At 39.3% G+C, this 12,519-nt stretch overlaps 1 protein-coding gene across 1 annotated transcript in view; it reads left to right on the plus strand.

The window, feature by feature from the left end:
• Positions 1-12,519, plus strand: part of LOC306878787 (receptor-type tyrosine-protein phosphatase F-like) — a 188,183-nt gene that overhangs the window by 124,563 nt on the left and 51,101 nt on the right. The window lies entirely within an intron of this gene.

The raw sequence follows: 12,519 nt of genomic DNA on the forward strand, positions 1-12,519 counted from the left end.
TTGGAGGTAACGCATTACAAGTAACGCGAGTTACGTAATCAGATTACTTTTTTCAAGTAACTAGTAAAGTAACGCATTACTTTTTAATTTACATTTCAATTCAAAAAAGTAACGCCAGTTACTTTGTTTTCCCATTCATCGACTGACAGCTCTCGTGTCCCCATGTTGGGAGAAATCGGAAGTACAGAGGCGTTGTATGAGCTGTGAACATGATGTTACTGTAGTTCTAGACTAAATGTCAACATGTATTAATTCATCTCACTTGCAAAAAAACAGATTTAGTATTCCTCAAAATGAATTAAAATGGCAAACTCAGAATATGACTCAAACCTGCAATAATGAAATATGTTAAATAACACAAATGTATCTAATCCCATTTTATTAACCAATGTCTTTTCTGTTGGCCTTTGATAATCCAGTTCAACCATACTAATAAGCAAAAATGACTTTAGATAAATGAACAATTGTGCTTCATTGTTTTTTTTATTGCTGAAGAGTGTTGAACCTTCTTCTCCTGCGATCTACTGTACAGACGTGAATTTACTCTTCCTTCAGCCTGAGGTTTATTCAGTACACTTTTTGGTGTGAAAGGGCTTTTACATTTCTATAAATAGAACTTCTTACATTAAACACAAACAATCAAGCCCTGCTCATATTTAAAAAGTGATGCTAAAGTAGCGCAAAAGTAACGCAATTAGTTACTTTTTTAGGGAGTAACGCAATATTGTAATGCATTACTTTTAAAAGTAACTTTCCTCAACACTGTTTGGCGAGTGGACTATCATGTGCTTTATACATTTTACATCGATGCATTTTTTGAGATCAACCACATTTTAAAACATGCACAAAATTTGATACACAAACGTTAGTAGTCTCCCTCTGACAAAAATCTGACAAAAGTGAAGTCAGAGAACTAGTGTTGAAGAGTTTTATTCATAAGAGTGTAATTCCAGCTTGCAGAGGGATGATCCGAACTCAGCGAGTGTTATTCAAATGAAGTTAATATTAATATATATGTATTTGAGAGGAATTGGTTTTTGATGAAATGGATCAGGAGCTGTAGTGGTGCTCTAATCCTTGCTGAGTATTCATGGGAGAGAGCAGCCGGCAGTGGAGAGCTGCTGTAGGATTGTTATGCGGTGTTTAGCTTGCAGGAGCACGTCGGCTCTCTGACTCCAGGTATCTGCCTCTTAGTCATCCTGCTTTAGTGTGTGTGTGTGTGTGTGTGTGACAGGGAATTATACTACATGCACGACTTGCAGCATGCGTGATGCTAAGAGACCTGTGCCTCATGAATGTCAGAACTCAAGGAACAGAACGAGACACGAGTCAAACTGCAGGAAAGTTCAGATGCGTTCTCGAAGGATCTGCCTCGTTCCTGTTGGCTGCTCTCGTGATGCTTTCTCCTCTGAAGGGTGGAGAACCTCGTCTGCTGTTCACACACGCTCCTTTTGAGTTTTCTGTCTTCCTCCCAGCAGATAAACTGGCACCTCTTTTTCCATTCGTCAGCTGCATTCCTGTCTTATCTGTGTGGAGACTAGGAGTCTTGAGCAAGATTCTTGCATCTCTGCACACTTGTTTTTATTATCAGATACACGTTCACTCATGCAAACTTAGTCATTAATCATCATACATGGACATCTATTTGTCACACAAACTTGACACTTTTGCGTAAATACATTTGCACATCATGTACGTAGTAGAACCTTATTGCATTTTGACTAGTAATCTCAATTCATTTTCAGTTTATTTTGTTTTATTAGCATGACAAACTGTGAATATAGTATTTGTAAATTATTATTTTTATTTTTTTTATACTTTCAAATGCACGTATAGACTAGATTGTTTTACAATTTAATTGTAAAATATGAGAATCCATTATAAAAAAAAACATTTATTAATTAATTAATTCATTCACGTAAAAAATGAATAAACAAACAACGCTTTAAAACATTTGAAAAAAAAAACTTAAGTCATCGTCACTTGTCCAAATAAATAAGATTTAAGCATATATTGGAAAAGGCACTATATGTATATGCATTTATATAATTTCTGATTAATATAATCTGTTCTATGTTATTTGCAACACAACCAACAATTCTGTCACTAATTAGGATTTTCAAAGGTTTGTGTTCTTGGTTACCAAGGACAGTTACAGTGAGGAGCATGTGATGTATGAGAAAAATTAAGAAAAAACCCAAGGTTAAAATTACAGTTGTTTTGATTCTAGTATCTGAAATTCCACCGATACCACAAAAAGTTCTGGCATCGGTATCGGCGAGTACTTGAACCTCTGTACCGATCCGATACCATTTTCAACAAGACCGTTATGCGCGCTAGCTTTGCTTAGCGCTGCAAATCTGAAATCGATTCTTCTTTGCTTCCCAGAATGCAAACACAAGAAGTTGTCCTGTGTTGCCACAAGCAACCACTTTTTAGAGCAGCGAAGAAGAAATACAAACACTGCCAGTAAATCACTCTCATATGCGACTAAATCGTCACCCTGGGCGACTAAAAAGTTTAGTACAGATATATTGTCACTCGCTGAACACTCTGATTGAGCGCTTCAGAGTTTCTCTCTCCGTCAAGCGATCTGTGCTATTTTTCAGATCATCTGAATGTGCAGCACACCTGTGTTTGACGTACCGTAAGCTCTAGTGTGAAGCGCACGACTCGCCATCGCTTTGCTGTTTTCCTCTCACACACAGAGAGGGAGCGAGCGAGAGAGTCTTACTTGTAGCGCGTCAATTCTGCATAGTATGTAAACAATATTCTTTGTTGTATTTTACTGTCAAAATAACGGAGCTCCTTTGGAATTCTTCAGCTTAACTGCGGGTTCTCCGGTAGTAGGCGGAGCTAATGCGCAAAAGGCAATCTCATTGGCTGGCGCTCAACTATTATCGTCCCTGTTTTGATTTCAGCAAATCAGTTCGAGCTAATGCAGACAACCTGATTAATATTCATGAATCCTTAGTGCGTTTTATATTGTTCTTAGTAGAATTCACATTATGATTATTATCTTATCAGTATTATTGATAGTTTTTCCGTCATTTGTTACCAAGTTTTAATTCTAATTGCTAAAGTTATATCATTAAATAACACTTGATTATCATAATATATTTATAATGCTTGACTGACTGATGTTAAGAGAGTACTTTTTGATATTTAAAAAGATGTGCCATTTTCCAAACATTATATATTATATTTTTTTGTTTACTCGCCAGACTATCTATCTATCTATACATATATGGTGAAGCACACCATAAAATAATTGTATCAATTCATACTGGGCTAGTAGTACATACAGCTGTATAACCAGATACACACACCCAGGTATCGGATCAGTACTCGGTATCAGCCGATACCCTGAGCCTAGGTATCGGAATCGGTATCAGGAAGAGAAAAAGGGTATCAGAACATCTCTAATTAAACAATATATATATATAATTGCGTGCATGGTTTCCAATTAAACTGTCAAATTATACAAAACTGGGGAAATAATCTTTAATTTGTGCAAGTAAGATATAAGTGAGTGAAAACATCAAATTTTGACATTAAAGACATAATTTGCAAAGGAAAAATTAATCAAACAATAGTTATTGTAAGTAAAGATGATAAAATCATCTCGGTTTGAGTCTTTGGTTGTTATTTTGTTTCTGGCATTGTTTAATGAAGGCCAGCTGGACGCCAGAGCCGTTTCCACATTAGAATCGATAAGCAGCAGTTTGTTTGCTTGTTCTCTGTTCAGAAATGCCAAACAGAGCACATTCTGTTGCATTTGGGCCGCAGGGAGCGGAGGAAGAGATGAGATGAGAGGGGATGAGTTCGGGCTGAGAGGGGCTCACTCGTACATCACTTCCACGGGTGATGGATTGAATCTGTGCATCGTGTGCTGAATCATTTTGAGTGGCCCGTTCTGTCAGTCTCTGTGGCTGATGACTTCTTTCCCACCCAAGCATTCGCCTGTGCTCAACTTTATGGCCGCCATGTCCTTGTCTAAAAGATATGAAGTGGCTCTGGGCTGTCCATCCTGATGAAGTCTGTCCAGCAGGTATGCTCCACGGGCGTCATTTCTCTTCACCCCCTAAAAACAGAGAAAAACTACATCTGCTCTGGAGCTTAGACTTTTATGACAGTTGTATTGGCTTCATGCTGTCTTTGATTGTGTTTAGCACTAATGTGAGCATTCTCTTTTTATTATCTGGCCTTTTTGTCTGCTCTCCCTTGACTAATTAAAAAACTAACAGAGTGATGTGAAACTTTAAGACGTCATGGGTATAAACACACAGCTACATAAAGCCTTGATTAGCTGCTGCCTCCCAAGGCTTTATGGGAGTTTATATGGCTCTAATATAGTCACTGTCCATTAATTTTTAACAAAAAGATTCAGCAATCAGCCCTCATCTTACCAAGAATCATTTCTGGCTGTGTAGGTTCTTGAGGTGGCTAAATGGCTGTTTGGAGACTTATATTATAGATCCTTCATATCATTGTATTGGGCTCAGTGGTGTAAAAAAAAAAAGTTGTATAATAAAGATAAATAATTATAATTAAACATGAATTAGAGTACAAATATAATTTACACATTATATAAATATCAAATTTAATTTATAATACATAAAAATATAAGATGAAACTTAAAACTTAATTGACAATTAGAAATAGAAAAAAAATAATTTAATTAATTTTAATTTAATTAAGATTAAATTTAAATTTTTAATTTTAAAATTAAGTATTAAAATTACTAATGCTGAAATAAAAACAAAGCTAAATAAAAATGTTAAAAAACAAATGAATAAAAATGACAAATGCAAATAAATTACTACAGTTAAAATGAAAACTGAAAATATAAAAATTTAAATTTAAAATATTAAAGCTGCAGTCCGTAAGTTTTGCCTCTTTGTTGCCATCTCTGTTTGAAAACCTGCAATTGCAGCTGTCTATGGAATTATCTTCCTTGCGTGGGATGTGCTCTGGCACGACTCCAGCGCGGATGAATCTAATGTTTTGAGGTGAATGTGTGGCAGTCACCGCACCGGTGTGGATATTACTGTAATTCGCAATCACAGATTCTAGCCTACATCTTGAATATATGACTCAAATAAGAATTTTCACCAGATATTGCCATCTGAACAAGTAAGTTACAAGTCTGCCACATTTGTTCTGACCAACTGAGGAAAAAAGCATTACTATAAATTGCGCCTGGATTACAGGATTACAGTCTGGATTATTAACTGGATTACAGTCCGCCATCAAAATGATAAATTTAATTATTCTAGCTGCTGTGAGAAAAGGCTATAAACGATCTGCCACCTGCAGGATCCTCACATGCGATAGCCTAGTAGCCAGGACAACTTCTTTATGTTTACAGACTTGACGTAATGACTCAGCAGCATGCTCGAATTTCCCTCGAAAATCTACCCGTACCACTCAAATTAGAAAACATTATTATAAGATAACCTTTGTGAATCAGACTAAAGTAAGGTGATAGTTCTGAACACTGGCTGGTTATGTACTTGCACAAATATTGATTTCGGATTATTTTTAACCAAAAAAAGTTACGGACTGCAGCTTTAATAAATACTAAAGTATTTAAAAATACTGAAATAACACTAATTGGGCTGTTTAAGATGGCTAATGATGAAACTACAGGTATTTCATAAGATTGTGTAAAAATGCTAAAAAAAATTCTAATTAAATTTAACAGTACAGTAGAATGAAAACTGGCTAACTGTGAACAATTCTTCATATATTATTTAAAATATGCCTGTTTGTTGAGAGGTTACAGCATTACTTGACATCTAAGAGGATTATTCAAGTAAATATTTATGTTAAAGGTGTTCAGCTAAGTAATGGCTTGTGAACCCGAAGAAATAGATAAATAATATTTACTTCTTTGTGGAAGGTTTTCATGTGGTTTTAAAAGTCTCTTCAGCTCTAACTGGAAACTTTATTTTTGTTAACAGTTCTGTGTTTCGACTGGTCTGATAGATTCAGACTGTGCAATGCTTTGTCTCTAGCGGCCTTTGGAAGATGCTGATGTCGGATTTGATTCTTCCTGAAGGAAGTACTCTCTGGATTGAGTTTCGCTTTGGTACAGTACGGTTATAGGCAGCTGCTTTTTGTTTTCATACCTGAGTACTTGGATGATCCCCTGCATGTGAGAGAGAGAGGAGAGCTGTGAAGCAAGAGGCACGTCTCATCAGATAAGACATGCTGTCAAAGTCTGATCTATGTCTCCTTCAGCACAGGAGAGGGTGTGCGCGGTGACCCGGTCACTGTGAGGGAGGCAGAGAGAGAGAGATCAGGAGACTGAGATAATCTCCGCCTAACACACACAGCCTCTCTTTGTAGGTGGAGAGGAGCAATCTTTGGTAAACAGGACTATCTTATCCACGCAGGGCGGTGTAATGGCCTGTATTTACTGAATAAAAGAATGGGGCATGGTGGGCAGTGTTTTTTTTTTTTTACAGGGATTGTTTGTGTGTGTGTCTGTGTGTGTCTGTGTCTGTGTCTGTGTGTGTGTGTGCGTGTGTGTCTGTGTGTCTGTGTGTGTGTGTGTGTGTGTGTGTGTGCGTGTGTGCGTGTGTGCGTGTGTGTCTGTGTCTGTGTGTGTGTGTGTGTGTGTGTGTGTGTGTGTGTGTGCGCGTGTGTGTGTGCGTGTGTGTGTGTGTGTCTGTGTGTGTGTGCGCATGGGAACAAATGCTGCCACAGATAACAATGAGATTAAATAGAGAATTTTCTTCTTCCAAACACAGAAAAGTCATACATAGATTTATATAGATATATAGATATGGAACATCCATAACATTTGAGACAAAGTTGGCACTGAAATGAAACATAGCTAAGAATTTTATTAAGTTTTATAATTTTTTATATAATACAGTTCAAAAGTTTGGGGTTGCTAAGATTTTTTGGAAGAAGTTTTTTATGCTCACCAAGGCTGCATTTATTTTAATACATTTTAAAAATTGTAATATTGTGAAATGTTATTACAATTGTAAAACTTTTAATTTATTTAATATTTAACTTTTAATATTTATTTATTTATATTTTTTTCAGTGGCCATTACTTCAGTCTTGAGGGTCAGGAATCTTTTCTTTTTTCAAGATTATTTGATTAAAGATTAAAAGAACAACATTTATTTGATTATTTTACTCTTTTGATTTAGTAATTTAATACAATCTGGCTAATAAAAAAAAAATCTCACCCCAAACTTTTGAATGATAGTGTATTTATTTTATTTTATTTTTCCCGTCTGGGTTTGGATGTCACGTATAGAATGTGTGCATGCATATTTGTTCACATTAATACACTTATGTGAAATTTAGAAATGTGCAAAGGATTTCATCACAGTTTAAAGTATCCAGTGATCAGTTGACCAGCAGCTCTCATTTAGTGTTTAATGAAGGAACTGTAAAATGTTTAATTGCATCCAGAGTCTGCACTTCATTTACCCCCTGCAGAATGAAGCCAGGGTCCAAACACAGCAGCCTCCAGCACTGAGGTTTCACATGCACACAACTAACTAGGACTTTATGTTGTTGCACTAATTATTCTTAACACAAGATTTAGCTAGTAGGTCATAAACATATGCTTTGTTTAATACAGTACGATGTATGTGTTTATTGATCCATTTGGCACATCATTAAAAGAAAAATACGTCAAAGATGACCCCGAACTCTTCAGCAGCTGGAAAACTAAATGAGGCAAGAATGGGACCAAATTCCAACACCAAAACTCCAGAAACTCATAAACACGATGCCCAGACGTCTTCAAACTGTTTTGAAAATAAGAGGAGATGCTACACCTGTCAGGATTGTGGACTGTTTTGTGTGTGTTTTGCTCCCCATGTGTTCCCTGTGACCCAGTTTCTTCCTCATGTTGATTGTTAATTTGATTCCAGGTGTGTCTCGTCTTCCTCCTTGATTACCCTGTGTTTATAAGCCCCAGTCCTTTCAGTTAGTGTTTGTCGGTTCTTGAATGTCTTCCTTGCCCATGCTTTGTGTTTTCCTGTTGGACTATTAAAGTTTTGTGATTTGGGCATTCCTTGTTCCTTGCTCCGTGCTCCCTGGTGAAGTGTGACAGAAGAACCGACCGAAAACAGTTACCTCCGTGTGTTCTCTCCGTTTTTTACCCAGTGTTTTTCTTTCCGTTGTGTTCCCATGGATCCCCTCGTCCGGCCCGAATTCCTCCTCCTCCTGCTCGAGCAGGGGGACCAATCTCTCGAGGACCATACCAGACTGTTCCTCCTATTAATTAACGCCACCATCTACCCGGACGACGCACTCTGCTTATTCTATAATGCAAACCTGAACACCGCGTGCAGAGCGCTGTCGTCCGAAGATGGTCCTCGAGATGATTTAGCTGCCTTCATGAAGTGGACTCTGGTGAGAAACGGATCGTCCCTCACAGTCTCCCCTGAGGATGATCTCGCCAGATCCACTCCAGACCCAGAGCCCAGCCCACCATCTCGCCGCGGTGCGGAGCACCAGCCCGAGCCCACCGATGACGGAGATCGCCCCGGAAGTTGAGCCCAGCCCGTCAGACCAGGTGCGAGAGCCGGCGACAGTGCCCATCACGAGGGAGCAAGCCGTGAATGGTGTGAGCGCGGAGTGGAGCTCCGCCACCTGCACCGTGGCTGAGGGTGAGCTGATGAGAGATCTGGGACTGCTGGACAGATAGGGGGCGTCAGATCCTCCAGTGCCTGCTCCTCGAATGTTCCCCCCAGTGCCCGCTCCTCGAAAATGCCCGTCCTCCCACCCGCTCCTGCCTCCTCCACCGCTGTCGTCTGGCAGCCCCCCCGCTCGCCCTCAGCCCCCTATCTGTACGGTGCGAGCCCCGTGGGTCTGCCATCCTCCAGCGTCGCTGGAGTATCCCTCACCTCCGCCTCCAGCCTCCGAGGCCCGGACTCCTCCGAGGCTCGTAGACCCAGTGGCTCCTCCACCTCGGCTCCTAGCTCCTCGGCTCCACCGGGCTCCCTCGTCCCTCCGGCTCCGCCTTGGTCAGGCGTCGACCCGCCATCGCCTCAGGACTCCTCTCCTCTGGCTGCACCTCTTCGCTCTGTCCCACCGGCTCCATTGGTCTCCTTCCTCCCTTCAGCTCCACCTGGGTCCTCAGTCGTTCCGGCTCCGCCGCGGATCTCCGGGCCTCCGCCTCGGTCGCCAGAGCCCTATATGTCAGCGACATGTGGATTGTTTTGTGTGTTTTGCTCCCATGTTTTCCCTGTGACCAAGTTTCTCCCTCATGTTGATTGTTAATTTGATTCCAGGTGTGTCTCGTCTTCCTCCCTGATTACCCTGTGTTTATAAGCCCCAGTCCTTTCAGTTAGTGTTTGTCGGTTCTTGAATGTCCTCCTTGCCCGTGCTCCCTGTTCTTTGTGTTTTCCTATTGGACTATTAAAGTTTCGTGTGCATTCCTCGTTCCGTGCTCCCTGGTGAAGTGTGACAACACCATGGTAAACATGCCCCCGTCCCAACTATTTTGAGACCTGTAGCAGGCATTTACCTAAGCATACCTTTTTGTTTTGTATTTTTTGGCGGGAATTGTTTTTCATAATTGTCAGATTTAAACTTAAAATTCAGAGAGGAAAAAATAAACAGAATTATAAAAAAAAAAAAAAAATTCTCCGTCCTTGATTCTGATTGATTGAGCCAAGTTCGAAGCTGTTGTAAATTACGCTACAAACATGCTCGGCAACCACTTTGTTGGAACCTAAGACATGTATAGACGCCCCATTTGACCGCTTCAAGCACGTAGATGCGTCTGCCATCTTGGAACGGTCAACTTGACGTCATTCACCATACTGTAGGTTCGCACAGAGCCGTTGAGCCGTTCTGTGCAGGATTGTGGCATCTTTCGAACATTCAGTGAATACTATGGTGAATGACATCAAGTTGACCATTACAATATGGCAGATGGCTTACGTATAGAGGCCCATAGAAACAGTCGCTAATGAGGCATCTATGTATACATATCTATGGTTGGAACCACAACCGTTTCTGACGAACTGTTTGGCGAAAGAATAATGTTTTTATTAATATCATTACATTTTATTTGCTCTGTTTTATTTTGTGAAACCTTACAACGTATATGGAATAACCATTTTATAAAAGCAATAAGCTCCATGAAGCCATGGTTTACAGTGAATTCAAAAAAGCTAAGGGGGTTTTAGGCACTCCGCTTTGTGTCTTGCCAAACAATGCCCCTTAGCTGTTAAAAATTCACTGTAAACCACGGCTTCTCGGGGCTTATTGCGTTATTATAAGATGCAAACTCAGAATTGTGAACATTTTTTGCAATTCTGAGAAAAAAGTTCTGAATTGTGAGATAAATAGTCACAATTACATTTTTATTTTTTTCCATGGCAGAAACAGGCTTCCATAGTTATTGGTTGAAAGTGAAAAAGTGACGTGACATGTGGCCAAGTATGGTGACCCATACTCAGAATTAGTGCTCTGTATTTAACCCATCCTAAGTGCACCCACACAGCAGTGAACACACACCCGGAGCAGTGGGCAGCCATTTATGTTGCGCTGCCCGGGGAGCAGTTGGGGGTTCGGTGCCTTGCTCAAGGGCACCTCAGTCATGGTATTAAAGATGGAAGAGAGCGCTGTACATTCACTCCCCCCACCTACAATTCCTGCCAGACCTGAGACAGTAGTACCTTTGGGTTACATGTCTGACTCTCTAAACATTAGGCCACGACTTCCCCTTTTTTTTTTTTGAAAGTTGAAAGATGTGCAACAGAAAACGAGAAACGGAGACTTTGTATGTGCTGAGGGTGCCGACCTGCTGCCTCGTGGTGCGTGTTTGGCATTAGTCTGAGCAAACCGGCTCCTGGGAATCCAACTGTGATGAAATATGAGAGAGCGAGAGAGCGCTGGCATCAGGTCATGCTAATGGAAGCTTTTATCAGCTCAAAATGAAGGCTGAGACTCAAACAGAAAATGACCCTCAATGTGTGCTGACTGATATAACAATTTAACAGCACAAATAGTTGGCGTGGCGTCATATTTCCTAATTTTCCTCATATATGCCCAAGCCTGAAAGGCAGTCATGTAGCATCTTGTCCACTATGAGGAATGTCTGATATGACATTACTTGGTTCTCTTGGCTCTTATTGTGAAGAGGCATCAGTGTCAAAGCCAAATTACTGCTCATCTTCATCACAAGAGAGAGAAAAAGCACTCAAACTCCAGATCTGTGGCAGCTGAAGGCACTTTACATGAATATGATACACTTTGGTGTCTCATGACATTTGTAAAACCATTAGAGGCACAAATCGCATTTTCTTTTGTATAATCTAATATGTTATCACCCTGGAGAAGAAGATTGTTTCAAAGAACTCAATGTCCGATTCTCTCTACAAAAAAACTACATTTGTAGTATTATATTAAAGTGTGATACATGAGAAGTGACATCACTCTTTGAATATAAATATCATTTTATTTAATTGTTTTTACCATTTTTAATTTTTTTGACTGCATTCGTCAGTCTGAGCCATTCAACATTAGATTTTGTTGTCGAAAAGTTGGTTTCTACAATAGAAACCTAATTTCTAAATTCATAACCTTACATTATTTACAGTATTGTCTTCCATTTATGCAAAAATTATAAGGCTGATTTAGGGTATAAAGCGTAGTTATTGTTTACTAAAAATAGGTCATTTAAATAAAGCTAAAATAAAATTAAATTTAAATACTGGATAAAAATTAACAATGTTGCATTGGCACCTACTTGATATAAACAAGTCTAAACTGAAGTACTGAAATTTCTGAAATTAAAATGTATACAAATTAATTCAAGCTATAAACAAAAAAGACAAATACGGAAAACAAAATTAAAACCTTAAAATTAAAGAGCTATTTTAAAATATAAATAAATACTATAATAGAGTGGAGGAACTATGGCGTCACTTTGTACACGGATCGGCTATTAGCATGAAACTGGTTTCCTCCACAAAAAGCCAATAGTATTTTTCCATAGGCTTTTGGATAATCGCAAAAAAATAAGCTCTGTGTTCAATCATAATTCATGAAACTTACAAGTTTTGTCCATCGAGATAATCTTCACAAAATAATATAACTTTGACGAATTTTAAAGCCTAAATAAAAGCGCCAGAACTAAAAAGCTAGGCTGTATCCGAAATCGCCCCCTATAGTGCACTATTTGAGGGGACAGCCATTTTAAGTGGTGTTCGAAACCATAGTAGATGTTCGTGAGTGCACTCATTCAATCCCACAATGCACCGCAAAAACGAGTGTACAACTGATGTACACTCAACGGCAAGAGAATCCCCAGAATGCACTGTGAGAGTCACGCATCTCACCAGAAGATGGCGCCCGCAGCAGAATCATCCATTCATTGATTTTAGAAGCGCTCGTCCACTGCGTAATACAGCATAATGCAACAAAGTTACAAAATTAGTTGTAAATTGACTATTAGGGTTTATACATAATGTAATATACATAATATGCAAAAACGGCAGTCCTTCCGGTGCACTCAGTGTCCGAATTC

Source organism: Barbus barbus (assembly GCF_936440315.1).
Source record: "Barbus barbus genome assembly, chromosome: 13".
Lineage (NCBI taxonomy): Eukaryota > Metazoa > Chordata > Actinopteri > Cypriniformes > Cyprinidae > Barbus > Barbus barbus.